Raw genomic sequence first — 27,472 nt, forward strand, 5'->3', positions numbered from 1 at the left:
TGTGGATGACAAAGTTCCCAGATGACTGCTAACTAAGCGCCATAGTCGTTACACCAGCTGACACACACATCCTACAGACCGGCCTCACTGCAACAGAAAACTGCTGCCAGGATCATGGCCTAACACTGAATGACATGTAATGTATCGTCATCCCCTTTTGGTGGAACTACGTGCACACAACATATCACATGGACATACCTATAGATCCAGACCTATGACACATATGGAGGGTTCACAGTACGCAGACTATTAACCTGTTACTTTACATTACCTGTGTTTGTCGCAGCTGGTTGTGTTACCACTACTACAGCTTCCTGCTGCTGCTGGCACGGCTTGGTACTGTCACTGCTGACAGCTTCAACTCAGTTTGTGTACCGTGTGTTGTTGTTTGTGTTGTTATTTTTATTTTCTCTCTCTCTCTCTCTCTCTCTCTCTCTCTCTGTCTGCCTCCAGACAGTGCAATGAACGTATTGCATGTGTGGAGTGTGAGTACAGGATGCTTTTGTAGGTATCTGCATAAGTCCATGTGATGGCCTCTGCACCAATTGTAAGCCAGCATTTGCTAATTGCATGCAGCCAGTTGTGTACTGATTGCAGTTCTCACTGTGATTTCAGGACAGTGCTATAAAGGGTATGTGAGATAGGCGTTGCCCTTTCAGATTGTAATGGCGGGGACCATGCTGGTATGCTGTGGACACTGTTCTGTGAGTGTAAAGGTTAGTATCTCTCTCATGATTCAGGCTGTGTTGTAGATTCACATTTCTCCATTCCTCTCTCTTGTTTCCTGTAGTAAGTGTGTATGCACACTGACACCTACAACTATATATATATGTGTGTATATATATATATATATATATATATATATATATGTAAATATACATACATTTATATATGTACATTAACTGACATTATTACCTACTAGCTACCAACTAGCATGGCTGTTTCTGTTCACACACTACTGTTATGGAAATCCACTAGTTCTGACAGTAAGTATGAATGACATGCTTTGGGTACTACACATCCTATATTCCCTTTACATTCATTCCTACTATTACATGATATATTTATTTTAGCACAATGTTCTTGTATAAGAGTCATGGCTTAGTGGTAGGTCATGCAGACTACTGTTTCTAAGGTCCTGGGTTCAGGACTGACAGTGGGATTTTATTTTGCTTTTGAACTGACTACAGGACCTGTCAAACAGAGTGACTAAGGCACTTTTAAGCAGTTGTAACTGGGTTAGCGCTGGTTTGCGTGGAGCTCCCACATGCGCACTGGCATTCAGCTCCACGCACACCCGCTTACAGCCACTTAAAAGTGCTTACTCTGGTGCACACCCGCGCTATTTTCTTTCAAAGAAATGAAAATGGGGAGACAGGAAAGTGGTGAAAAAGGGGTAACAAAGAGGGTAAGACAGTAGGGAAACAAGCTTGGGTTTTGCAGGAGGGATGTAGGTAAGGCCCATAGCTGCCCATTTCTTCATCAGCAACAGCTGTACATATGTATGTAATTTGGTGTGACATTTGAAACCTTCCACCCCTGAGAGAGGTGTCAGGACAACAATAATACTTGTTGTACAGCCAATTGTAATTGATAGTTTCCATGTCCAGCAGACATGTGTGCAGAATGGGCAGCTATGTATGGGGCGTAATTTTTTTGTGGGTACAGAGTGCACTTTTTTTTTTTTTTTCAGGTGAGAGTGGTATGTCAGGTGATGGAAGTTGGTATAGCTGGGGAGGTAGGTTGGGTAGGTCAACAGACAAGACAAACAAGACGCATACAGGGGCGGTGTATGACACGTGTGGGGGATGGATGTTTGGATATCCAGAACCCATGAGCCCACAGATGGCAACAGTGGAACTGATATCCCCACCCATGGGCAGTTGCCACTGTTCCTTCACTGCCCAGGACGGGGCTGTGTTGGGGGCTGTGTAGGCCGGGCAACAGGCATGCCCGTAAGTTGTGCCACCTGTGCCTCAAGCTGGCGTAGGGGCCCAAGAATATAGTCCCGGATCTCCCTACGCACCACAGTCCGGACGCTACGGAGGGTGAGTGGTGGTTCTCCTCTGGCCACACTTGCAGAGGGTGGACGGGCCCCATCCCCTTTAGCGCTTCCACCCACAGGTGGCACAGGGAAGGTCCAGACTGGGCACTAGTGCCAAGTGCACTCGCCAGCTGAGGTGGGAGAGGTGGGTCCGCTGGAACCCGCCTTCCCTGTTGTCCTATGTTTTGCATTATGTCATGACAATTTGGGTTAGTAACATACAATACCATTCGCAATTAGTTGTAACAGCATGCATTAGTATTCCCATTAGCCAAACACCCAGATATTCACACCATTGAACAGCGAGCATAACACATGCATAATTTGAACAGCAATACACAGTCCAACAACATGCAGGGTTGATTGATGGCAACAGGCCATCAGGTTTAGATGTATGAACAGGGCAGATGTATCAACGTACATGCAAATATTTATGACCCAACAGGACAAATGTCCAGGGGTGTTAATTGTGATTGCACATACCAATTTCACGTGGAATGGGTTATATGTGGTTATAGGGTGGGGTGAAGAAAATAATATTAACACCTTCGAATACCAATACATATGCTGTACATTTCTAATAGCTGCAGATATATACACACTACTGTTCTAACTACAGTTTCCTATATGATAACTACTTCAATTTGGTGATAGGACTGTTACTGCTACATCAATATACATTTTATTGTTCTTCATACACGTTCATATCTGGCTTTGTTCATCTATATCATCCTGCTACATTTGCTTTATATAGCTATAGACAACTGTGGATGTTTGGTATTTCAGACAATCATACTATCTGCATATTGCAGACTGAGAGCAACATATCCAGATTTTGGGATACACATTCCAGCTGCAGCAACACTTTGAACACATTTTGCAGTTTGGTTCTACTTGTCACATTCATTTCAGTCTGTACTGCCTGCAGTATACTTTATTCAGGGGTTATTACTACTTTATTAGTGGATTCATAACTCTTTCTCACATTCTCTCACTTGTTTTCATTTTACTATTCAGGATGGTACTTACTTCTAGGCTTTATTGACATGTTTTACCTGTAGTTATTACAGTCCTTTCTAGCAGTCTCACTTCTGTCATGTTTCAGTATTTCAACAGGGGTATATTTCACACATGTGATTTGCTCATCTTCTGCAGCTGTACTTTTCAGCCTGCTGCAGGTTGTGTACTATTATATTACAGGTGGGGCATCTTTATTTCAGACTTGATTTCAGACATTTTCATTTTTCTGTTTGGATTACAGACTGCAACACACTTTTGTAATCAAGCAATACTTGCAAACACTCTTACACTGTTACTTGCGCATTTTATTACTTAGTGACTACACTGCACTCTTTTGCTAACCGTCATACTTTTATATTTCTTTAAAGTTACTGGGAGTGGATTACTGACCTGCCTGGTGGCGCAACCGCACCAGCCTATCGCCATAGGCTCTGCGGTTCGCAGAACGGACACCTGCAGCTGTAATATAAATGAAGTAATATTGGAATACACATCTCCATAATATCAGCTAGTTTAATTTCTTACATACATAATTAAATGTAACTTACTCAGTAGTGGGGCGTTGGGCATTTGCCGGGCCTCCTGGATACAAAGTTTCAATTGGTCCTGCTTACGTCTCTTCAGGTCCGCATGGTGGTGACGGACCTGCTCACTAGTCCTTGGAATCCCTGTGGCACTGGTGAGATCATGAGCCAACCGGTCCCACGCCTCAGCCCTATATGCTCCCCACAGGACCTGGCCCTGCATGAGTTGGGCCTCATGATTGTGGACTAGGAGCCAGACCATGTATCTGGACTCCTCAAGGCCCCACCTCTGTGCTCGAAAGCAACTACCCTCATCTACTCCTGACATTCTGGCTGCAAGTTAGTTCTACAATCGTTTATGCTGTGTATTCCCGCCTATGGGGCTTATATATGCCATTTTTCCGACACATATCTGTGATTGGCCATTTTGGAATTGTATCAACTTCACAAAACCTGCTTTGTCATGCTCCACTTTGTATTCATTCTTATATATTTGCTATTACTGCATTTCTAGGTACTGCTGTCATGGCTTAGTGGTTCAGTACCTTACCTATGGTGCATAGTATCCTGGGTTCGAACCTGCCCACTGATTTTTATTTTTTATGACTGTCTAGACAGGCTAGGGGGTGTGTCTGTGTAAAGGCAGTTTTGATACAGCTTGCTCAACGTTGCCCGTCGGTTAGCTTGTTGGTGCGGTGCGCAGCTCACCGCAAACGGGGTACGCTGGTTTACGCTTCATTTGGCTGTTAGCACGCATATTACACTCAGCTCAGCTAGGGGCACACAGTTTCAGCATGTTAAACCACTGCTCACCTATGGGCACTCATTTTACACCTGTTAAACCACTGCTCACCTAAGGGCAGATGCACTCACCTTGTTAAACTGTAGCTCAGCTATATGCACATCTCACATTTTTTATTTTATTTATTTATTTATTTTATTTTACATTTGTTGACCGGGCTAGTCTAACTGGACATATATCCGTTTACAGCAGAGGCCTGGGGAGAAAAGCTCCAGTACAGATAAAATCACAGTGATTTTTAACAATAAAAAATTTTTCTTCATAGAATTATGCAAGTTACAAGAGAGAATAGCAATAACATTTAAATACTTGTAAGTCAAGTTCTACAAAAACAATCAAAACGAAATACTAAAGTTAAAATAATTGAAGGCATACCTTAAGATTCAACTCTCAACGCTAGAAGGTGTCAGGTAGGAGCTCAGTAAGGGGACAGGAAGAAAAATTGGGTGTATTGAGACATACTTTCAGTCGGGATTGGTACAAGGGCATAGCCATTGAGATGTAAGATGTTCTTTGACTTGTCTTTTGAACAGAGAGGTGGACTGTAGAGCAGCTATTTCTTGAGGGAGTAGATTCCAGTGTTTACCTATGGAATTTGAAAATAATGCATCCCCAGCTTTATTGTATGATTTAGTTATGGATACTAGGAACTCATTGGCAGAACGAAGTGTGGCTAGGTTCTTATAAGGAGAAATAAGTTTAGCCAGGCTCGGAGTATTATCAGGGAAATGAAGGGTCTTATGAATGATAAGTAATTGTTGGTAGAGTAGGTGGTTATTTAGTTCTAGCCAATTTAGTTGTTTGAGGTTGTGACAGTGGTGAGTTCTAAGGGGAGTAGCATTAATGAATCTAGCAATACTGTTATAGCAGGTAGAGAGTTTGTTGATGTTATTTTTAGATAGTGTGGTATATATAGCTGAAGCATAAAAAAGGGTGGAAAGCAGGTGGGTCTGTGCAATGGTTTTTCTAGCTGCTGGGTTAAGGAAGGGTTTAATTCTGTAGAGTGTCCCAATTTTTTATTAACAGCTTTAATAGTAGTGTTAACTTGGTCATCAAAGTTAAGATGGTTGTCAGTGGTTACACCTAATAGTCGAAAGTGGTATTGTCGGGTTAATACAGGTAGAATTATTTGAGGAGATAGTAAAGAAAGGTGTAGGTGATTTATTAGTAGGAGTAAAGAGAAGAAGCTTTGTTTTTTTTGGGGTTAAGGAGGAGGCAGTGCTGCATAAACCATTTTTCAGCTGCTATGGAAGGTTGTTTGGGTGATGGACTGGAGAGAGGGAACATTTGTAGCAGAGCAGATCAATGTCGAGTCATCTGCATATTGGATGCAGGATGCTAGTGGCACATTCAAATAAAGGTCATTAATAAATACTGAGAAAAGAAGGGGTCCAAGGATAGATCCTTGTGGAACACCAACATTTACTGGGAGTAAGGATGATAGGTTGTTCTCTCAAAGCACTGCTTGTTGTCTGTTTTCGAGATAGCTTCTAAACCACTGTAAAGAATGTGAGCTTAGAGAGAGGAGGTTAAGTTTTTCAAGAAGTATGTTGTGGTTAACCATATCAAAAGCTTTTGATAGGTCTATGAATAGTGCAGAAGAGAAACGATTATTATTTCGATTATTATTGATGGTTGTTTTGTTATCTCACATTTCTTCAAAATAAATGGGCTATTTCATTACATTTTACATAAAATATAATTTTATATGTGTACATATTTGTCAGGGACTTGTTTCGTGCTTATTTTACTAAAAATCAATATTGATGTTGGGGGGGGGCTCAAACCATGACTGCCTGCTCTTTAGCCGACATCTCTACCGCTACACTATTGCTTCCTTGCTTACTTTGCATATTTAGTTCTTATAGGCTTTTCCACTGACTGCTAACTGTGGCTAAGCTATGGGCACGCCCGCGCAAACAAGCACACTCACGGGCAAACATCTTTATGATTTAAAAAAATATATAACATGTTCATTTATATATTTTATGTTCATAGTCTGTGGGGGCATGTATTGTGTTGTGTTTATTCACATTTCCATGGCCTCTGTCGTGGGTGTTTACTTTGAGCACTTTTACTCTTCTGGGGGTGTGTCCGCTTGCAAGGCTCGGCCTACGGACATGCTCCCTACTGTCTTCCACGGACCGTGTTAGCCTTAGGTGTGATTCAGCATGCCCTTATGCATATGCATGACATGCTGACGTCACACCGTTTAACTGCAGCCTCCGTGTAAGCCATGTATCTCTTACACGGAGGCTTCGTGAATCCTGCCTACAATTTATTTAAGACAGACAAAAACACAAGTAGTACACAAATATGCTTTTATTTAAGTAATGTCTGATATTCCATGTTTCCATTGCTGGTAACACTATTCAAGCACAGTTATTAGATTAAATTAGAGATGGTGATAATTACACTAAACATTACTGGGAGAAGCAATCATTTTCTCTATATCCTTTTCAGTGAAGACCTAAACTTGAGTCATCCTTATTACAGAAAAAAAAATACTTATACATACTGACAGAGCATTATAAATTCAAATTGCCCGCCCCAAAGATCATGCACAGACCCATCCCTTGTAAAAATGCTTACTTTGGCATATATTGTTACTCAAATATTATACATACAGCCTTCAATGTTTCAATGCTAAATACAAAAAAAATCTACTCCAACTCTGCCACCTATATACTCTCTTATCAAATTATGACACTCACCCCTTTCATTTCTCTTTTCCAACTGTGCCTTCCTCCTCTTTGCTATTTTCATTTTTATGTTGCAGCTCATTTATTTTAACCTTTGAATGCAGTTTCTGTTACCCAGCATACCAGCCACCTGCTGTATCTACTGGCTTATCATTTTCACCTGAATTTGACAGAAATCCATCCAGCCGTTTCATTTTTAAACCAAACTGCTATTATCATTTTCCTCCTTTCTTCTTTCCTCTATATCCTCTATTCTTCATCTGCTCGAGATAAGCATATTAACCATCCATCCTTAACCTCCTTATTATATAACATACTCCATATTTAATTAATAGTCTGTCACTCTTTTGAATCACTTTAATCCCCTTCACATATTGATATTACCTACTTATTTTTCCCTGCAACTCTGACACCATGGAATCTCCCATTGACCTTCCTTCACTAATATCTTTGTAGTAATATGACACCTAAGCAGTAACTTTACATGCTAGTGTGTCACTGGCCATGACACTTTTAAACCATTCACAATTTTCCAAGCTTCAAACTTTTTCTTATCATTGTTCCATATCTCACTTTCCTTAACCTACCTGTTCCTCAGTTTATCAAATAACAACTCTCTCTGCCCCCACATCTTTACACATATTCTCCCAGGGCTTCTTTTCTTTGTTCCTCTACTCTCATACAATTTACTTTCTACTTTTTCCACTCCATATTTCCTACTTGCCTCTTCATTTTCCCCTGTTATCCTCTGGATCACATCTCTGTACACCAGCCAGCCTCTTTTTCTCAGACAGAAAGCCCCATTTACCTGTTCAAAATTGTTAACTGTCTTCCCCTCTTTTTTTCTTACAGCTGTTACACATATTGCATTTTTTCTTCCCTCTTCTACAACATCTTCCTAAACACTTGGTGCTGATATTTCTTTATTGCATCCTTTAATTCTAGTCTCTTATGACCCTCCCAGTCTTACCTTCTTCTTTACAAAATCTTTTACTTTACTTCATCATTGACATCTCTGTCTCCCTAAACATATTTTCCCTTCTTCTTGTCACTGTCTTCTAACATTTTTCATCTGACTATCTCATGTCCCATACTCCTCAGTCTTTCATCGCATTTACCACAACTGTGTACCTCCTAAGCTTGGACATACCCTTTCCCCCACGTCCTACTTCAATGTCATTCTTTGCTTCCTAAATCTTATTCTCTTGTTTCTCCAAACAAATATATCACACATCTTGTATTTTCCCCTAGACACACTGATTATCACTTTATCTGCATGGGACTTAGTAAGATAACCTCTAATGGTAACATCATTACCATACAACCTCTAAACTCCCACACAGTGTTTTCAACCTGCCTCTCCACTTAACCAAAGTCCCTTTTTATTATACCCCACACCTCCTTCACTTCTTTTCTCCTTATCTCCTCCACTGTAGGGTATCCGTGTATCTATAAGCACTATCCCTGATCCCATTATCTCCTCCCTCTCACCCAAGCATAACTTTCAGTTAGTTCTCTCTGCACATTGACCTACCAGATTTGAATTGTTTTCCCCATCCTTATTATTAGAGTCTTCTTTGGATAGAGTTTTAAAGATGACTTTCTTTTGGCTGCCTTAAAAATCTTTAGCACTTGAGACAGCATCCCTACCACATACTCCAGTAATAATATACAAACTTCAGTGAACAGATTTATGCTACTTCTTTTACCCTTAACTCTCCAACTTCTAAGCAATCTTTTTATTTTCTGGATAACCTTTCCACAACTTCAGTAAGAACCACTAATGATAAAGACAGCTCTGTTTTGCTCCTCTCCCTAAGCTCACTTTGTCTGATAGATCCCGATATGTCCTGATTTGAGCATTTGGTTCTTTATATAGCGCTCTTATGATCAGCACAGATTGTCCTGTCCCCAAACCTGCTCCAGAGTTCTCAATATAAATTCTAAGATTACCAAGTCAAAAGTTTTCTGTATATCTATAAACACCACCCATCATACCTTTATCTCCTGCCTCTCAGACTAACTCACAAAATTAAATAGCCTCCAGTAATCTGGAAATGACCTACTATTTATAAAACCCACCAGTTTTGGAAAGGCACGATCTGATCTAGACAAATATATTTTTGGCCATTGTTTACCATCATGGTTGTATAATGTAATTGCCCTCTAATTTTTCATATTCTCCTTCCCCCACCTCCACTTATACAACACTGCCATCTCCATTTGCCACATTGCTTTTAACATCTCTACTTCTTTTCTTATCTTGTTAAACAGATTTGGCATACATTTTTCAACCTGCACCCCTAGTAATTTATAAAAGCTGATGGGAAATCATCAGGGCTACCTGCTTTCCATTTTTTCTTATGCCTAATTAGTACCACAACTTCTAAAGAGCTAACCACTTTGTTCATACATTCTCTATCTTCCTTCCTCAGCTGCATTCCTTCCTATTCCTTGAACATTGTATGCCATGTCTCATCTCAAATTAACTTTCTGGTTGTTCTCTTCTCCATAGAACTCTCTTTTTCTGACTATTCTTCTTACCTTCCTTGCCATCTATTGCAGTTATTCCTGCCTTTTTCCTCAAATCTTTAAGTTTGCATACAAACAAATTCCCATCAATTTCTCCCATGATTTTCCAGTCATTTCCTCCACTCCATATCCTTCTGTACCTGCTCCTACCTCCCTCTCTTCCTCTTGCATCTTCCTTACCATCTTTACATTGACCACCCTCTCTTCTATCATTAATTCTTTCTCCTCCCCTTTATCTTTACCTGCTCCCACCACAATTTCATTTCGCTCTCTTATCCTATCCTACCTCTACCTGTTCTGCCATCCTCTTCACCTCATTACATCTACCCTCTAAGATGTCTTAATTCCATCCTATTCTCTTATTCCTGCCACCCCCTTCCTCCAGCTTGTTCTTTTGGACAACCATATTAGCCATTTCCTATAATTATTTGATCTATTCCTCTCCAATTAGTTGTGTTGCATCTCCACATCTTTAATCCGTCCCTCACTCCCTTCCACTACATCACTACTAAGGAGTGGTCTGATACCCCCTCTTCACCATATGTCTATAGCTCCTACTTCCCACAAGGTTTCAACAGCTACCAAATTCCAATCCAGTCTGCTTGCCTACTTACGCTCCTGTCAAGTAAATGTAAAATGCCTCGGATCCAGCCATTTATCTCTCCATTCATCTAACACTCCATTCTTCTTCGAACATTTTTTAAATGCGTCTGATGTTTCAAACTGTTTTCAAGCTCTGTCTTTCCAAAAAACACAACCACGCTTGGTTTCAGTTCTGCATTAAGTTTCTCTCCCCACACTACCTTATCTATCAGCTTTCATTTTTACATTTTATTGTCTGCACATGTCCTATCATTGCTTCTTCCTTATTACCATTTTGACCATAATATGATTGCTTCACTACTTCTGCATCTTTCAATGTGCCTCTGCCTGTACCCACTCACCATTCTCACCTGTAACATGTTCTGCTCACCACAACTTTCTCTTTACTTTTTACTAATACACCTACTCCTCTTTTCCATCCACCATGGGCAAAGATTACCCCATCTACTTGTATCCTTTTAGTGCACCTTCCATCTTTTCACTGTTAGTTAACTTACATTCCTGTAGACATACTATAACTAGTCCTTCTCTCTGAATTCTGCTCAAAACATTATCACTCTTTATCAGGTTATTGACAGTTCCACTACCTAGCCTCTCACCAACTTACTCTCCGTTACTCAACAGCTGACCCCCAAGGGTCTCTGGGCATGCCACATAGGTCACCAGTGCTCCATTGCCCACAGACAAGTTCAAAGCCACTACGTGTCATACACCTTAATAGCCAATTGTGTATTGTTCTCTTTATGTGTTCTTCTCCAACCATCTGACTTTGATCATTGTTCTGCTCCTATCTCCCTACTGGCCAGTCCCTGCATCCACTGTCCCCTTGAATGTTGCTTTTCACATGGACATTCCACATCTTTCATTTCATCCTCTTGCTTTTCAATGCTTTTCACCTTTTCCCTTTAATTATACAACTATGGAACACACTGAGACATCTCTAAGAAGACTGTGTTCTAATGTATACTTTATGCTGTGATCAAAAAACACAGACATTGCTTACCATATCAGAAATTATGCTATAACTTCCTGAAATACTAAGAAACCTTAAAAGAACTAAATTATCCATGGCATGTCTTCTTCATTTGCCCGCAATGAGCCCTACTTACCTTCATTTTATTGTTCCATCTTAGGATTTTCATATGCCATATAAAGTATAAGTCAATGACAGTACCCATACCCTTTATCCATAAGGAGATGACTGTCAGTCATCCATTGGTCCATTGTCCTGACTAGGGGATCCTGCCCCTTATTCCTCTTACTAAAATTATTTCTTACATCTTTCCAATATTCACAATAACTGCTGCTATCTCTTCTCCTTTGTACCACTCGATTCTCTTCTCATTTCTTCTTCTCTATGGCATAATTCTGCTTCATATATTCCCTTCACATCCCTTCTTCCTCCTCTGAGCCACTGTTTCTTCTTATTCTACACAAAAAGTGAAGCATCATTGCTGTTGGGTTCTCCTACATCAAGTTCCACACTTACTGAGGTCCACTGCCACACCTAGCTTTGCAAGATTAGAGTCTGACACACATTTTATAAACTGGCTGGTACTCCTTGGTAACTTTACCATCTGTCTGAATTTCGATTTGTCTGTGCCTCCCTTGTACCCCTTCTCTGTTTCTGGCACATATTTAGCTCCTCCTCCTCCTCTGTATCACTCAACTCTTATGTCATTTCCTCCTCCCTCAGTTTACTTCGGCTAGTCCTTACAGATAGTCTTCATTTTGTTTCTGTGAATTTTGAAGGCAATCTGCATATATACTGTATTCTCCCTCCTCACTTCTCCTTTTACTTCTTTTGCAGGGGCATGTTGTGCAGCCTCACTTTTTCCTGATTAAAGCACACACTGGGAACTTAAGCCATGTCACCCTCTCCCCTTATGTCTACAGGGCTTTGTTTCCTATTGCCACTACCAGAGCTAATCTGAGGTGCCAGTATCTGTTACCCTTGTTGACTTGGGTACAGTACTTGAGCCTTTGACACTGCAAACCCCACCCCCACACACTCCTCCTCCTTATTGTCATCCCTCCAATGGTACACAACTTCTTCCTCCACCTAGGGGGTGGCAACTTCCACCAGTAGCTTGCTCCCTTTTCTATATAGAATTGGAAAGCTTCTTCTTTGGTTCAAAAGTAATAAGCTCTCTCCTGACAATTATTTCTTATATTTACAGGCTGTATCAATCTGTCCATCATTATTTCTTGCTTCAGCTTCAGTAACACTGGCCCCATCTCACCTCTGTGTTGGTGCCCTAAGGCTGAGAAGTGCTCCATTACTGTTACTCACCAGATCCATCTGTATTACACTTTGTTAACTGTAATTACTGGAACTGCTGCTTCCATTTTGCTGCTTGTGTCTGCATTCTTTCTGCACTTTGAAATTCTGTACACTGCCTTATATAGCATAGGCTAGATTCAGACCTGCTGAAACTAGACTGTTTGGTATCACTGTGCTCTAAACCAGGCATTTTACATTAAGAGGACTTTCTTTCACCCTTGGGGCAGAAGTGTGATATGGTTCCATCTGAGTTGGGAATTGCTGGAGAAAGGCTCAGCTTGGGGCTTTTCCATTGGCAGTTTGCCTTAAAACTGTTGAATTTCACCTGCATTTAAGCCTGGTGTTTACAAGGGTTTGGTCTCAGTTAACTGGAGCTGCTCAGAGTCTGGTGACTTTAGGCAGAGATCTGGAGTGCATCTGAACTGAAATCCAAGGCATCCACTGCAAACAACTGAAAAATAAGTATATTTAAAGCCTGCATTGCACTTTGTTAACTGTATTTATTTGAATTGTTGCTTCATTATTGTTGATTGTGTCTGCATTTTTTCTGCACTTTGAAATTCAGTACTACTGCTTTATGTAGCATAATCTAGATTCAGACTTGCTGAATATAAACTGTTTGGAATCACTGTGCTCTAAACCAGCCATCTTACATTAAGTGGGCCTCTCTGCACCCTTGTGGTAGAAGTGTGTAGCTCAGATTCCATCTTAATTGAGGATTGCTGGAGAAAGGCTCAGCTTGGGGCTTTTCCATTGGCAGTTTGCCTTAAAACTGTTGAATTTCACCTGCATTTAAGCCTGGTGTTTACAAGGGTTTGGTCTCAGTTAACTGGAGCTGCTCAGAGTCTGGTGACTTTAGGCAGAGATCTGGAGTGCATCTGAACTGAAATCCAAGGCATCCACTGCAAACAACTGAAAAATAAGTATATTTAAAGCCTGCATTGCACTTTGTTAACTGTATTTATTTGAATTGTTGCTTCATTATTGTTGATTGTGTCTGCATTTTTTCTGCACTTTGAAATTCAGTACTACTGCTTTATGTAGCATAATCTAGATTCAGACTTGCTGAATATAAACTGTTTGGAATCACTGTGCTCTAAACCAGCCATCTTACATTAAGTGGGCCTCTCTGCACCCTTGTGGTAGAAGTGTGTAGCTCAGATTCCATCTTAATTGAGGATTGCTGGAGAAAGGCTCAGTTTGGGGCTTTCCTGTTAGTAGTTTGTCTTAAAACTGTTGAATTTTGCCTTAAGCCTTAAGTTTGCGCATTGCTGCACATCGAACAACAGGGGTTAGCACTGCCCTGTATAGACACAAACACCTGGAAACTTACATTTTTCCTGGATGTCTGTCAGTAGAACTCTTCCCAGTCCCCTGTTGCTCTGCAGGCAACTCAACTGCACACTGAGCAGCATCACTATAGCTCTTCACCCTAAACTGTCAATAAAATAAGCCCCTCTGTTATTCCTACATCATAAACTGATGTAACTTACCTACTCCCCAACAGTACTCAGTACAATGGTATAAACTGGCCATTGTGGATTATCACTTTCCCACCATTTCTCCAGCTTTGGGCATCCTGAGGCAATGTAGTAATTGCCTCATGTATACTGAAAACCACTTAGTGCTGCAACAAACTAATACCATATGTGAGAGATGCGATTGCACTATCAGTTTAGAAACAATCCTCTCATGTAACAACAAAACAAGACATCAAAAAGGTTGTCAGCTCATGAACTTCACCTCTCACACAAGGTCAGGACACAACACCTAAACCCACTTTCTCTGAGGTACTCACTGGAAGCCTACCAAAACATCAGCGACCACCCAAGCGTAAATTATCTGCACATATCTCAAAATGTATGCAAACCATTGCACATAACAACACACATATCAGTGTCTCACCAAATAAGTCCCAAGGCAAAACACTTCAAAACCTAATGCTTTGGTCATAGGAGACTCCATAGTGAGACACACAGATATCCTCCTCACCAGAATGGACAAGGAGAAGGTCACAGTCAGCTGCCTATCGTGTGTGATGCTCCGACAGATCATGCATGCACCCAGGTCACTCATTAACAAGTACCGTTATCACTCTGTCATAGTCCATGTTGGGGTGAATAACTTGAGATGTATCTCACTGGACTATATGAACAGAGACAGGACTGAACTCTCAGATTATGTGTCCCAGGAAGGTATGACCCTAGCCCTAAGCAGAATTCTACCTTCACCCAGGATGATGCCACAATATAAATAAAAAATGATTGACTTCAATAATTGGCTTAGCTTCTGGTGTCATTCCAGCTGGATTGACAGGCTAAGCTACTTTGCCAGAGATGGCCTGCACCTGTCTCCCTAGGCTTTTGGATACTGGCTAAGGTGCTTGCCTCCCCCATAGTGCCTTTTTTAAGCAATGTCAAGACAACAGAATTTCTGACATAGCAAAATCCAAACAAGACAAACTCAAGATTATGCAGCTTAATGCTAGGAGTTTAAACAGGAAACTGCACTCCCTGGAAGTACTCTTCACCAGGGAAGATTATAATGTCTGTGCAGTCACTGAAACATGGTTCATGGCCACAGAGAGCATCCCAGCTGTGTAAGGCTACAATGCCTTCCACATGTTCAGACCTCAGAATAAGCATGAAAGAGCCAAAGGTGGAGGTGTATCCATCTTCATTAAAGCCAAGTACACTTCCAGATTAGTCAAACAGTATGAATTTCTCAAACTACTCCATGCCCAATTAACTATAGGCAAAACACCCTACCGCATCATTGCTTGCTATAGGTCCTCCACCATGAACCAAGAAAAGTTCAATGCCTACCTGGTCATACTTGAGTCACTCACCATACAACCCAACACCTTAGTCATGAGAGATTTCAATTAACTTGCCATCGAGTGGGTAACATACATGAGCTCAAACATGCTTACCCAGAGATTCCTGGACTTTGTCAGTGCGAATACTCTGGAACAGATAGTCTGCAGCCCCACATGGAGATCTAATGTTCTTGACATAGTACACACCAACATGGGTGGTCTTTGCACTGCCCCCTGTGTGATGCCCTCCTTGGTAAGGTCAAACCCTAAATCAGTCAATCTCATTCAAAGTAAATATTGGACCCCACACCCCAAAAGGAACAAAAAACTAAGGAACTTCTCCTAGCAAACTACAGCCTACTTAGTGATGATATAAAAAGTTTTTTCCACCCTGCAGTCATGGGCAATAATGATTCCTATGCAGAAATGTACACAGATGCCCAGTATAATCATCTTAGCAATTTTATAGACTTGGCTGTACCTCACGGGATTAAAACCAGGCCCTCCCAAAAAATTACAAGCCACCTTGGTGGACATCTATTATAAATAGATTATATAACAAAAGGAAGAAACTAATGTCCAGGAACAAAAGGCAACTGCCTCTGCAGAAGAAGAATTCCTTCCACAGACTGAACAAGCAAATCAGAAATGTTGTTAAGCCCTCTAAAGCTAATTATGAAGCTAAAATAGCATCCCTAGCCAAGGGCAATCATAAGACATTTTTAACTATGTTTGAAATCAAAAAGAGAGTGCCCAGCTATGTGCCAAATTGATAGTAGATGGTACCACACATACTATACTAGAGGACATTATCAACCTGCTAGCTGACAGATTTGATGCAAACTTCAGTCCCTTATCCCCACCAACCATACCCCAAACATACCTGACACCAGTTCTTCACCTAGTATCTCTAGAGATCAAGTCATATCTACATTCTTCAAGGCAAAAACACAGCCTCAATGGGACCATATAACATCCCAGGTTGCTTTCTAAGCAATCTAATACAGGACCTAGCTGATCCACTTGCCATTCTCTTTAACCATAGCCTGAGAACTGGCTTTGTACCAGCAGAATGGAGAACAGCAACAGTAATAACCTTGCATAAAGGAGGGCAATCAGCCAGCCCTGGGAACTATTGAATCATAAGTATAACCAGCCTCATCTGCAAGGCTATGGAAAGGATCATCATGCACCTTACCAACAAGGACATAGGTGACCTTCAAATTCTAGACCCTACCCAGTTTGGCTTCATTAAGGATAAATTGTGCTTCATGAACCTGGTAGAGTTCTTTGAAAAAGTAACTAAAGCCCTGGATGAAGGTTAAGAGAGGACATACTGCCTATCTGGACCTAGCCAAAGCCTTTGACACAATCCCCCACTTGGGTACCATTGAAAAACTTTCCCAGCTAGGTGATAACCCTTATATCGTTAGATGGGTAGTTAAGTGGCTCACCAGCAGAACTTATACTGTCAAAGTTGGTGACTCCACCTCTAACAGAAGACCAGAAGACCCATCACCAGTGGTGTACCTCAATGATCTGTACTGGGCCCTTTACTGTCTGGAATCTATTTCATGGATATCCAGGCTAAAATAGACAGCCTTTGGCTTACTAAGTTCATTGATGATTGTAAACTGGGTGCACTCATTGAGTCCCAGTGATGTTAGTATATTACAGGAGGAGCTAACACAAACAAATCACTGGTGTCAAAGTCATGTTCTAAAACTAAATGCAAAAAAGTGCATTAGTATCCCATTTGGCAAAGCAGAATTCCTTACTAATTACAATATTAGCAGCACCTCTCTAAGTTCAAACCTAGTGATGCAAGATCTGTTAACACAGGTTGACAGCAATCTGAACTTTGACCATCTGGTTTCCACAGTGGTAATGAAAGCCTTCTACTTTGCAGATCTCATTGATAAAGGCATTGCATCCAGGTTTAAGGATGTTATAACCACACTTTATTCAACCCTAATCAGACCATTAATAGAGTACAGTACTCCCTTCTACATGTATCTCACCAGACACATGCAGCAACTGGAGAGTCCACAGAGGTTTCTCACTAAGAAGATACAGGGCCTCAAACCATGACCTACGTGGACAGACTGAAAGCCCTGTCACTGTACTCTGTATCGTATAGGCTACTGAGAAGTGGCTTGTGCCTGGCCTGCAGGACAGTCTCTGACCCCAACCTGATGGAAATGCTGCACCTCTGCAAATCAAATGGCACTAGAGTCACTTGCTCTAGGGATCTCAACCTTGCCAGTGACATTAACAGAACATAGTGGAGAGACAGGTATGTCACCCAGAGATTGCCGCTGCTATGGAATAAACTTTCAATTCATGTGAAGCAGAGCTCCTCAATGACCCTATTCAACTGCAACCTGGACAAATGGATAGGTGACTGCAAATTCACCCCAAGGGTGGCATCCATGTCCCTCATGGACATGGGTAGTCAGTGCTGATCTGTAAAGTATGTCCATCAACCAAGGACAATTGGGGCAACCCAGGATTAACATGACTAGGCTTATAAAGGCTCTAGGGCTGCTAGCCTAGTAACATCCTATGAACCTATGAACCATGTTCATGTTCTTAAAATGCACTCTTTACTTTGGTGACAGTGCACCTAACTGATGATGACCTCCCAGCCTAGCACTTGAGCTATCGTTGAGCTTCACCACCCTATATATTTTATCAGTTTGTTAGTCCAGGCTTCAGCTCTTTTTTATAAGCTCTATGGCACAGGTCTGTAGAATTTTTGCATCCCTACACACCCATTCTGCCACGCCTAAATTTCTAATGTTATTCCTGCAAGTTCTTTTTTCACATCACACATTTTATAATAATGTTGTCTAGAATGGATTTAATTTCAAACAACTCATGTCACTCCTCCTGTACCATTCCCCCCAACTTCAATTCCTGGTCCAGTATCTTTTACTCATGTTGCCTTGTCCCTTTTTTACATATCCCACAATGGCTTCCATATTCCCTATTACCACTGCAGTACCATCAGGTTTCTTTAAAATGCCATTATTTCTATTGTCCTGACTGACTATATTGTCCCCCACACTTCCCCATCACTTTACATTCAATGCAACTAGCTTGTAATTTTACATATTTGTTTCATTCAAGAATCCACATGCAATTAGGCCCTTTCAGCACTTTCAAGGCACAGACTTCTCTATTCCTTCCTTTTCTCTACCTCCATTACTCAGATTCAGCAATACTATAGTCTGCTAATTCTTTTGTTTGTTGCATGTAATTAAAGTTCCATGTCCGAGATGACCTGGGTAGTGTTCTGTGCTTGATTTGCTTCCCCTGTGTGGTTTATACCCATGAATCTTCTTCTTTCCCTTCATTTATTTTCACACCCCTGCTTTTAATATTATTTTTTTATGAAATTACTTTTTATTAAATAATTGTTCACAAAATATGCAGAAGAAAATAAACAAGACATATACATGTGGTACGGTTAATGTTATATTGCCTTTTCTTATTTGTTGACCATGTAATCCCACTGGACAAATTATCCATTTTCATGGGTGACCCTAGAGCACTGTCTGGGTAAATGACTTGCTCAGAGTCACACAGTAGCAAATGAAGATGAAAGGACTCAAACCCTGTACCTTGGGCACAGTAAGCAGCTCATTAACAGCTCAAAGCTTTTGCCCCCTGGACTAGAGCCCTGTACCTGTCTTGGCAAGCACCCATTGGAGCTCCACAATCTGACACCCCACAACTTTAAGTTGAGTAGGAAAAAAAATCCCTTCTTCGATATGCACCACACAACCCCAGATTGATGAAAAAAATATAAAAGGTTTTCTACTAAAAATTATAGCAAACTCCATGCAGCAATGTTTATAACACGCAGGAAGCACTAAAGCAAGCACTTCTGTCACCACAGCAAAAGCAGTGTCAGAATTTATTTCTGCACTGGCATACATAAATGAATGCTGGCAGTGCATTACTGACAGTTTGCATCTGCCAATCATGCCCCATAATGCTCTGCACCTAGGGTAGCTGCCAACTTTGCCCCACCCTAACTACACTTCTGCTCAGCACTAACTGGCAGACTGCATGATTTTAATTGAACCTCACAATTCTTTTTTTTTTTCACTGGGTATCTGCTGGGGGAACTGATTTTCATATTAGAAGATAAGTAGAGTTACTGCACCTCTACTCTGCATTCTTTACTAGTCATCACCCCCCACCACCACAATGTTCAGTCTCTCTACCTTCACTCTTTGAGCAACTCAAACACGTACCCTGCTCTTGCCTTACAACTTATCTCAAGTAGCTCACCCTCCCCATCTAAAACCACTTGCCAAATGCTGTTTAATTTTGAGCCAAATCTGCATCATTTTACCACACTTCTCCACTCCCAAATTTGCTACCCAGCACAGCAAACTTCTCTCTTAAGTGTATGTCCTCCTCAGAATCTCCACCATGCTGCCATGGGTTCAACAACCTTACCAAAGAGCAAACCTTTCACACTACTGAAATAGAAAATGTTGATATTCTCTGTCTTTAGCAATAACATATTAGAGCAAGTTTCTCAAGTGGGCCACAGTTTAGAAGAAACATCAAAAGAATGGGTGCTGCTATTGTGATATTGTCTGAGGATGTAAGTATTACTCAAATCTTAAAAGGAATTAAAAGATCTTTAATAACAACTCAAATATTGTGGGTCTCTAAGGCCTATACAATTGCCCATTTATATGTGCCTTTAATGACATACAAACAATTCATCTGTATTAATAACGATCTACAATCTTTATCAAAGCAAAATTTTGCTGGCAGTTATAATTTTGTTCTATATTTAAGATAATAAAAATCTTTCTATAGAAGTTCCCCATTTTATAAATGCCATGTGCAAAGCATTTGGTGTTTGAGAAATGCAAAACTAGAAGACTGTGTGCATTTTTACTTGGAAAGAAATCTTTTCCATGGTAAACTTTTGCTAACTTCTGAAAATGTAATCTACTATGTTCAGAAATATTATAATGAACCGGCAACAGGCATAGGTGTTTAGTATGTGTGCTCACAGCAGTAAGACTGTTGGGCATGTGAATGGTTAACAGGGTGTGTATATGTTGACACACTGTATTTCATTCATTCTGCTTCTAGTCACATTTTTCAAACGTTACTGTAGTAGATTTCAACATTTTCTTTCAGATCATGCAGCCAAACTAGAGAAATTCAAACACTAATTAAAAGGAGGTTTTCATTTACATCAATGGTTAAATGCTTGCATTTTTGAGAGCAGTGGTAAATGACTCTTGGCAGCATATCGATATGTATAAAGTATAAAAAGACTGCGCTAATGATGCGATTAGTTCTTGTTCTACTGACTTGAAGTAATACATCTCTTTAAATTAATCTTGAATATGAATATTTAACCCGTGTATATATGATCCACTTTCTTATGTTTAAAGAAAAGGCAACATGCACAGTAACTGTTACAATGTTACACTGTTGTTGTATGTGAACAGTAATCACTGGGGCTACCCTAAGGGACCTATGTTACTAAAGTAGCTGAGGAATATTAAGTCCGCTTTCATATTATTAGAATACCCCCCCACAGAACAAAATAGGACATATTTAATATATATTAACTGTAGCAGTACTTCACAGACCCAGGAACCAAAATAAGTAAATCGTCTTTGGGCCCATTACTGTTTTTTAAAAAAAGCAAAGTTATAAAGAAAGTATACAGTAAGCAAACTTTTACAGTAATAGGCCTTATGGTAAAATTTATAGAACATTGAAATATTTTCTATGCATATGATATAAAACAAAACAGAAGAAAAGAAAAAAAAACAGAATTAAGTCTAACCTTACAAAGTTAAACACTTATGGCTGTGCATGTTATCATGATAAAAAGATCAGAAAAACTATCATGTGTTGTGTGAATAGGCTATTTGTGAAGTGATATGCCCACAGCCCTTTATAAACTTTATTAAACAATAACAGTGATAAATATAAGTGATTTGATTTATTAAGCTACCAAGATTAAATGATATTATAAAGTAATATTACTGAATCTAGATGGTGTACTAGTGAAACTGTGTAAAGTAAGCCTTTTTATAACAACAGTTAGCATTCAATTTCTGAAGGTTATAGAGTTGTAAAATAACTAATGAGGAAGTAGAGACAGGTACATTAATCTCATGTTTCCTAGCATTCTCGGGAATTATGTCACTTCATAGTTTCACACAAACACACACACACACACACACACACACACACAAAACATGACCCGAGTTATTATATAAATAATTATTTGAAACCTAAACATAGCCTGTGTTCGTTGGTATCTATTATTTTTTTAATGGATTTAGTACACAGTTGTTAATTTCCTCATAATCAGTTGGGCACACTGTATTATCTTTGAAAACAGAACATGGATTTATGGTACTGCATTGACTCATGTAGTCTACATCGCTTTGTTGTGCTTTTTCAGATGGTCAACTTCATAAGGCAATATAGTAGGATAGACAACACTGAGTAAAAAAAAAACCAGCAAAAGGAAGTAGTAGTCAAAATAATTATATAGACAATGGCACTGCATGACAGAAATGTCTATATAAAGCCAGGTGACAGCAATTAACTTCTACAGACAATGGCTAATGAATGCAAGCCAGAATCCATTGATAGACCGGTAGTATTGCACATAGGCAAAAGGGTTGCTGAGAGAAAGTGTATTTAGTTAAAATAAATAAGAACACATTTCATATAGTTGGATACATATAGGCATGCCCCTTGATAAACAAACAAAAAAACTCAGAAAATTGCCTATACAGTCACTGCATGTGTCATGCACTGTAAGGTGACTTTCCAAGTGGGCATTTAGAAGGTCTGCCACCACAGCCACAGGCAAATGTAACTGAACATCATTGGAAAGAAGAAGATAGGCTGAAGAAAGATAATGACAAAGAGCATGGAAGCCTGTGTACCTAGCAGTGATAGGACACATTCAGCACTAAGGGTGCACACTACAGCACAGTGCACAGCTTAATGGTAATATATGCCCATATCATTTATTTATTTATCTATTGACGTTTGATTACCAGGAAAGTCAGACTGGGTAGGTGATTATTTTCATAGCAAGACCTTGGAAAAAAGCTTCATCGTATTACAAAACATTGTAAGAAAAAAATAATGTTATATTCTTTATAAATAATATAAAAACATCTACAGTTTAAACAATTATAACAAATTAGGCATATGTGAAACACTGGATAAGAAAAGATTCAACTTATATGACAGTTATTTAATATTTAGAGAACCTTTAGCCAGTTTGTTGAGAAATTAAAGGTAGATCAGTGTAATACAAACAAGAACTGCAATATGAAATGAGAGAAAAAAAAAAACAGGGTTATGGCATATTTAGAAAGAGAGTCAGGGAGAGAAATTTTTAAAGTAATTGAATGAAGTGAGTGATGAAGAGACAGTAATGAGGTGTAAGTTATGAACAGGTATTTGTACATATACAGCGATGTTCTTTACCATGCAGTTCAGTAACAGCAGAACTAGATGTTGGCTAGGAAGTCTTTCAGAATGATTTTAAAAGACTGGAGTGAGGGGATAGACCTGATGTATACAAGTAAGGAGTTCCAAACCTTAGTAACATGGTATGAGTACAGATCAGGCCCAACAGATTTGATAGGTTTGTGGACATAGAGGAGTTTTTGATCACTGGATCATAATGACCAGTTGGGAACACAGTTGTATAGAATGGTGTAGACAAGCAGATGGATGTTGGATAATTGAACAGGTGGTAAGAAGCTATGTATATGTTATTGATTAGGTAGTTCTAATCAATTTTGGCTTTTTAGTACTATACAGTGGAAAGGGGTATTTGCTGCAGACTTGGTTACTTTACTATAACATTGTTCAAGTTTAAATTTTTGTGATACCTGAAGGTTATAAAGGATGTATATTTCATAATGTAGAGAGAGGAAGAGGTAAACAGTGACAAGTGTAGTTTTAGTTCTGCTGATGAGAAGGTTTTGGCTCTGTAAAGCATCCTTAGTTGTGCTGAGTTTTTGTATGCAATTTTGTATATGCGGGTCAAATTTAAGATTATCACCCACTATAATCCCAAATAATTTGCTATGAGAAGTTACTTCAATTGTTGTATTATTAAGAAAGAGTATTGTAAATTTTGTTTTTTCATAAGAGAAGGATTTGAGGAAAAAAAATATTTTTCTCTTTTGGTTGCACAAGAATTGTGAGTTAGAAAGTCATGTTTTAGTGGCTGTTAAAGCTTCCAAAGTCATTTTTGGAAATGCACCGGGTTGGAAGATGTGCATATGGGTGTGGAGCCACCTGCATATTGTATTACTGAGACCTATTATACAGATGTGTGGAAAGTGTTGATAAGAATATTAAAGAGAAGGGGACCAAGGATAGAGCCTTTTAGTACTCTGGTGGTGACTGTGAGGTATGCAGAGATAGTGGGGTGCCACTTTACTGACTGATACCTATTGGAGAGGTAACTTTTGAGCCTTAGAAGCATGGGCTGAAAAAGACCTATTAAAAAGATTTGAAGTAGATGTTTGCTGTGACAAGCTGTGCAGAAGGCTGTAGACAAGTCTAGAAATGAGTAAGAGAGTACTTTGCTATTGTCTTCAGCTTTCTTGACAGTATCTATGAAGGTTAGAAGTTCAGTGTTAATACTGTGGAAGGAATGGACATTGTGTTGTGTCCAGGATAGGAGTTCTTAGCAGGAGATAGTTCAGCAATTTTGGAGAAGGGGGGATAGGATTGCAATAGGTCTAAATTTAGTAATGTCTGTTGAATTTCTTCCTTTTTGTAGAAAGATAGTATGTGAATTTTTTTTCCTGAGAGGGAATGTGGGACTCTTGGACTGACCTATTTATAAGGACTGAGATGGGATAGAACACTTTTAGCTGCTGTTTTAAGGTGCTTGCTTGGAAGGTCATCAGCTAAAGTAGAGCATGGTTTGAGTTTAAGAGTAGTTTTATACAGGATGTGGGCATGGGTTTGAAAGTGAAAGTGGTTATGGTGACATGTGGCTACACGGCAGAGTTGAGATTAGATGTTAAGGAATCCTTGGTTAAGAATGCTACACTATCTATAAAATAAGAATTGAATTCTATTGCAGCTTCAAGTGGTGAGTTACTGGGAGAAGGGTTATGTTTGAATTTTTAGTCGGGATGTAAGACTCATTTAGTGGCTGACCAGAAATTTTTGGAGTTGTGTTTACAATTGTTCTGAATATTGTTATACTATAGCTATTTGTCTTCATTTATTTGCTTATTTGTATGGTTGCTGAGCATTCTAAAGTTTGATATTTTATACAAAAGATATTTTATATTGTTGCCATTCTTTCCACTTTTTGGATAACAAAATTGCATTGTTTGTTTTTACTATCTTCCTCCTAGGAGGTGCAAGGCTCTTTGGGATACTTAGTAAAGTTCTATTGAATTGATTTACAACATCATCTAAGAGGTGGATTTTAAGGGTATTCTAATTAATTAATAATAAGGTAGTAATGAATATTTCTTGGTTAAACTTGGACAGGTTGCATGTTGTTTTATAAACATGCTGTTTAAGTGGATATGTGAGATGTCTGATTGCATAGATTGGGAGATGGTCACTGAAAGAGTTTGACATTGTAGCTATCGTTGTGAATTTTCAAGCGTCTGATACTAAGACCCAGTCTTATAAGGAATGCAATTTCATGCATGTGGGTATTAATTGGTTGTGTGAAACCATATAAGTTCATGCTAGATGCAGTGGAGTTAGAGGTTATATCTAACCAATTGAGATTGACATCACCTAATAGTATTTTTTCTTGTGGAATTGCTATGGATATCCAATGTAAGATATCTTCCAGTATTGCTGTATTGTCACTAGAAGGGATGTAAAGAACAGTTATACATTTTTGTTTATAATTGTTTAATTTCAGGAAAGTAATAAGACACTCTGCTGATATGAATTTTTGTATTGGCTTGTTGTACAGTGAAATGTGATAGTTGTTGGGTAGTATTAAAGCAATACCACCACCTTTCCTCTGTATACAGCCATTACAGATTATATTAAAGCCAGAGGTGTAATTTCAGAGTTATGTATGCTGGATTTCTGTTACACTGAGAATATCAAGCTTGCATTGGGTAACCCAGACATGTAGTTCAGTAGTTTTATTTCTTATGCTTCTAATATTTATGACAGCAAAGGTTAGATTACCAGGGTTGGAGGTTGACCATTGTGGAGTCAGTGTGTGGAAGGGAAGATGATTGTGATAGGCTGGGCCAAGATTAAAATGAATGAATCCTCCTAGGAAGATTTTAGTTTATTTGGGTATTACTGATTCTTATTTTTGGAGACTATTTTGAGATGGAACAGAGTTTATCAGTCTATATTTGGGGTAATAGTTTCGGAGCATCATTAAGCAGGTTGGGTGCAATGTGAGGAAAGCTTAGGAGGGAGTATGGATAGTTGGTTGGGACAGATTTGGAGAGATGTTGAGAGCTATTATTGAGTCATGGTAGGATGAGATATGGCTCAGTAGGAGGAGAACAATAGAGAAGAATAACGTTATTTAGTAAAGGTGTCTATATTTTATTGATGGTAGATAGTGGGGAGGTAGGAAGCAAGAAGAAAGGAAGTTGCAGGGCTGTAGGATATTTAGTGTTGGTGCAGTCTGAAAACTGGCAGAAGGAAGGTAGGAAGAAAGTATTTCTTTATGAAGGAAGAGAAGATGTCCTAGTATCTTCTCTTATGTTTCTGAAAAATGTAAGAAATAGAGGTATTTTAATGGATAGACTATATTGATGTAGTCAAGATAGGAATTAGTGAGGGTTTTATTGGGAAAGTAGAAGCTCAAATGTAGAATAACAGATAAGATTCTTGGGGGGGGGCTGTGTGTGTGTGTGTGTGTGTGTGTGTGTGTGTGTGTGTGTGTGTGTGTGTGTGTGTGTGTGTGTGTGTGTGTGTGTGTGTGTGTGTGTGTGTGTGTGTGTGTGTGGTGTGGAGGCATCTACAGTGGGAGAGTTGTATACATTAAGGAATGTGCAAATCATGAATGCTGGACTAGTAGGTAAGACATGGCAATACAGTTTCAAAAATATCTCACCTGTATTTACCTCATTATCCATTCCCATACTGCACATCTCAATATGGCTTTTTATTTGGGACACATGTAGCAGTCCTGTCAAGTTACAGAACACTTGTGGTTGTATTGCAGGAAGTGCAACCCATGTTTACTTGCATGTGCATATATACATATATGTACACACGTGAACACAAATGCGAATGTGTGTCTTCGTGTATGTGTGTGTGTGTGTGTGTGTGTGTGTGTGTGTGTGTGTGTGTGTCCGTGTGTATACCTGTGTACGGTGTGTTAAAAGTAGACTGATGTGTATATAGGAAAGATCTTATAGAACATAGCAATCACAGCCTTTTTAATGATATTGCAATGAAAGTGCAGAGGCTTTTTTCTTCTTAGCTGACTGCTATTACTGTGTTGCAATGCTCTGTCAGATTATAATTGCTATATGCAGGATAGCTGACTCCATATCATGTCAGCACTATGCTCAATATTGACTTTCTCATTTTATATATATATATATATATATATATATATATATATATATATTATATATATATATATATATATATATTTATATACACAGCATCACAAGACACATCTGTATATAAGGACATATACCTATGACAGCTTTCCTGTGATGTTGTATAAGAATCCTCTGCAAACATTTTTAGAGGTTTGTCTTTTCCTTACACTACCAATTTGTACTATATGCCAAGATTATTCTCATCTGATCCAGTCTCTGTTTTGCCCTAGTGTTTGGTGTTTTACTTTTCATGAGTCATATATCTGAAAATTAGGGTAATCACTGCATCATCCTGCAACAGATACCAGCATGAGTAGGTAAGAACTACTGTTGCTTATTGCTGTAGTAATCAGGTACAGAGCTGGGGAAAAAAAAGAAAAAAGGCATTTACTTTTCTAACCATTTTCAAAAATGTTCATGTAATGTATGAAGAAACTGTACGTATGCAAGATGTATCCTGTCTACCTTCATTCTGTTTGCTTTGTATTCATTTCATTGTCTGCATAATGCGTAGTTTAAGGTTTGTGCTCACTATCATTC

Source organism: Protopterus annectens, chromosome 4.part1 (assembly GCF_019279795.1).
Source record: "Protopterus annectens isolate FY-2018-M chromosome 4.part1, PAN1.0, whole genome shotgun sequence".
Lineage (NCBI taxonomy): Eukaryota > Metazoa > Chordata > Ceratodontiformes > Protopteridae > Protopterus > Protopterus annectens.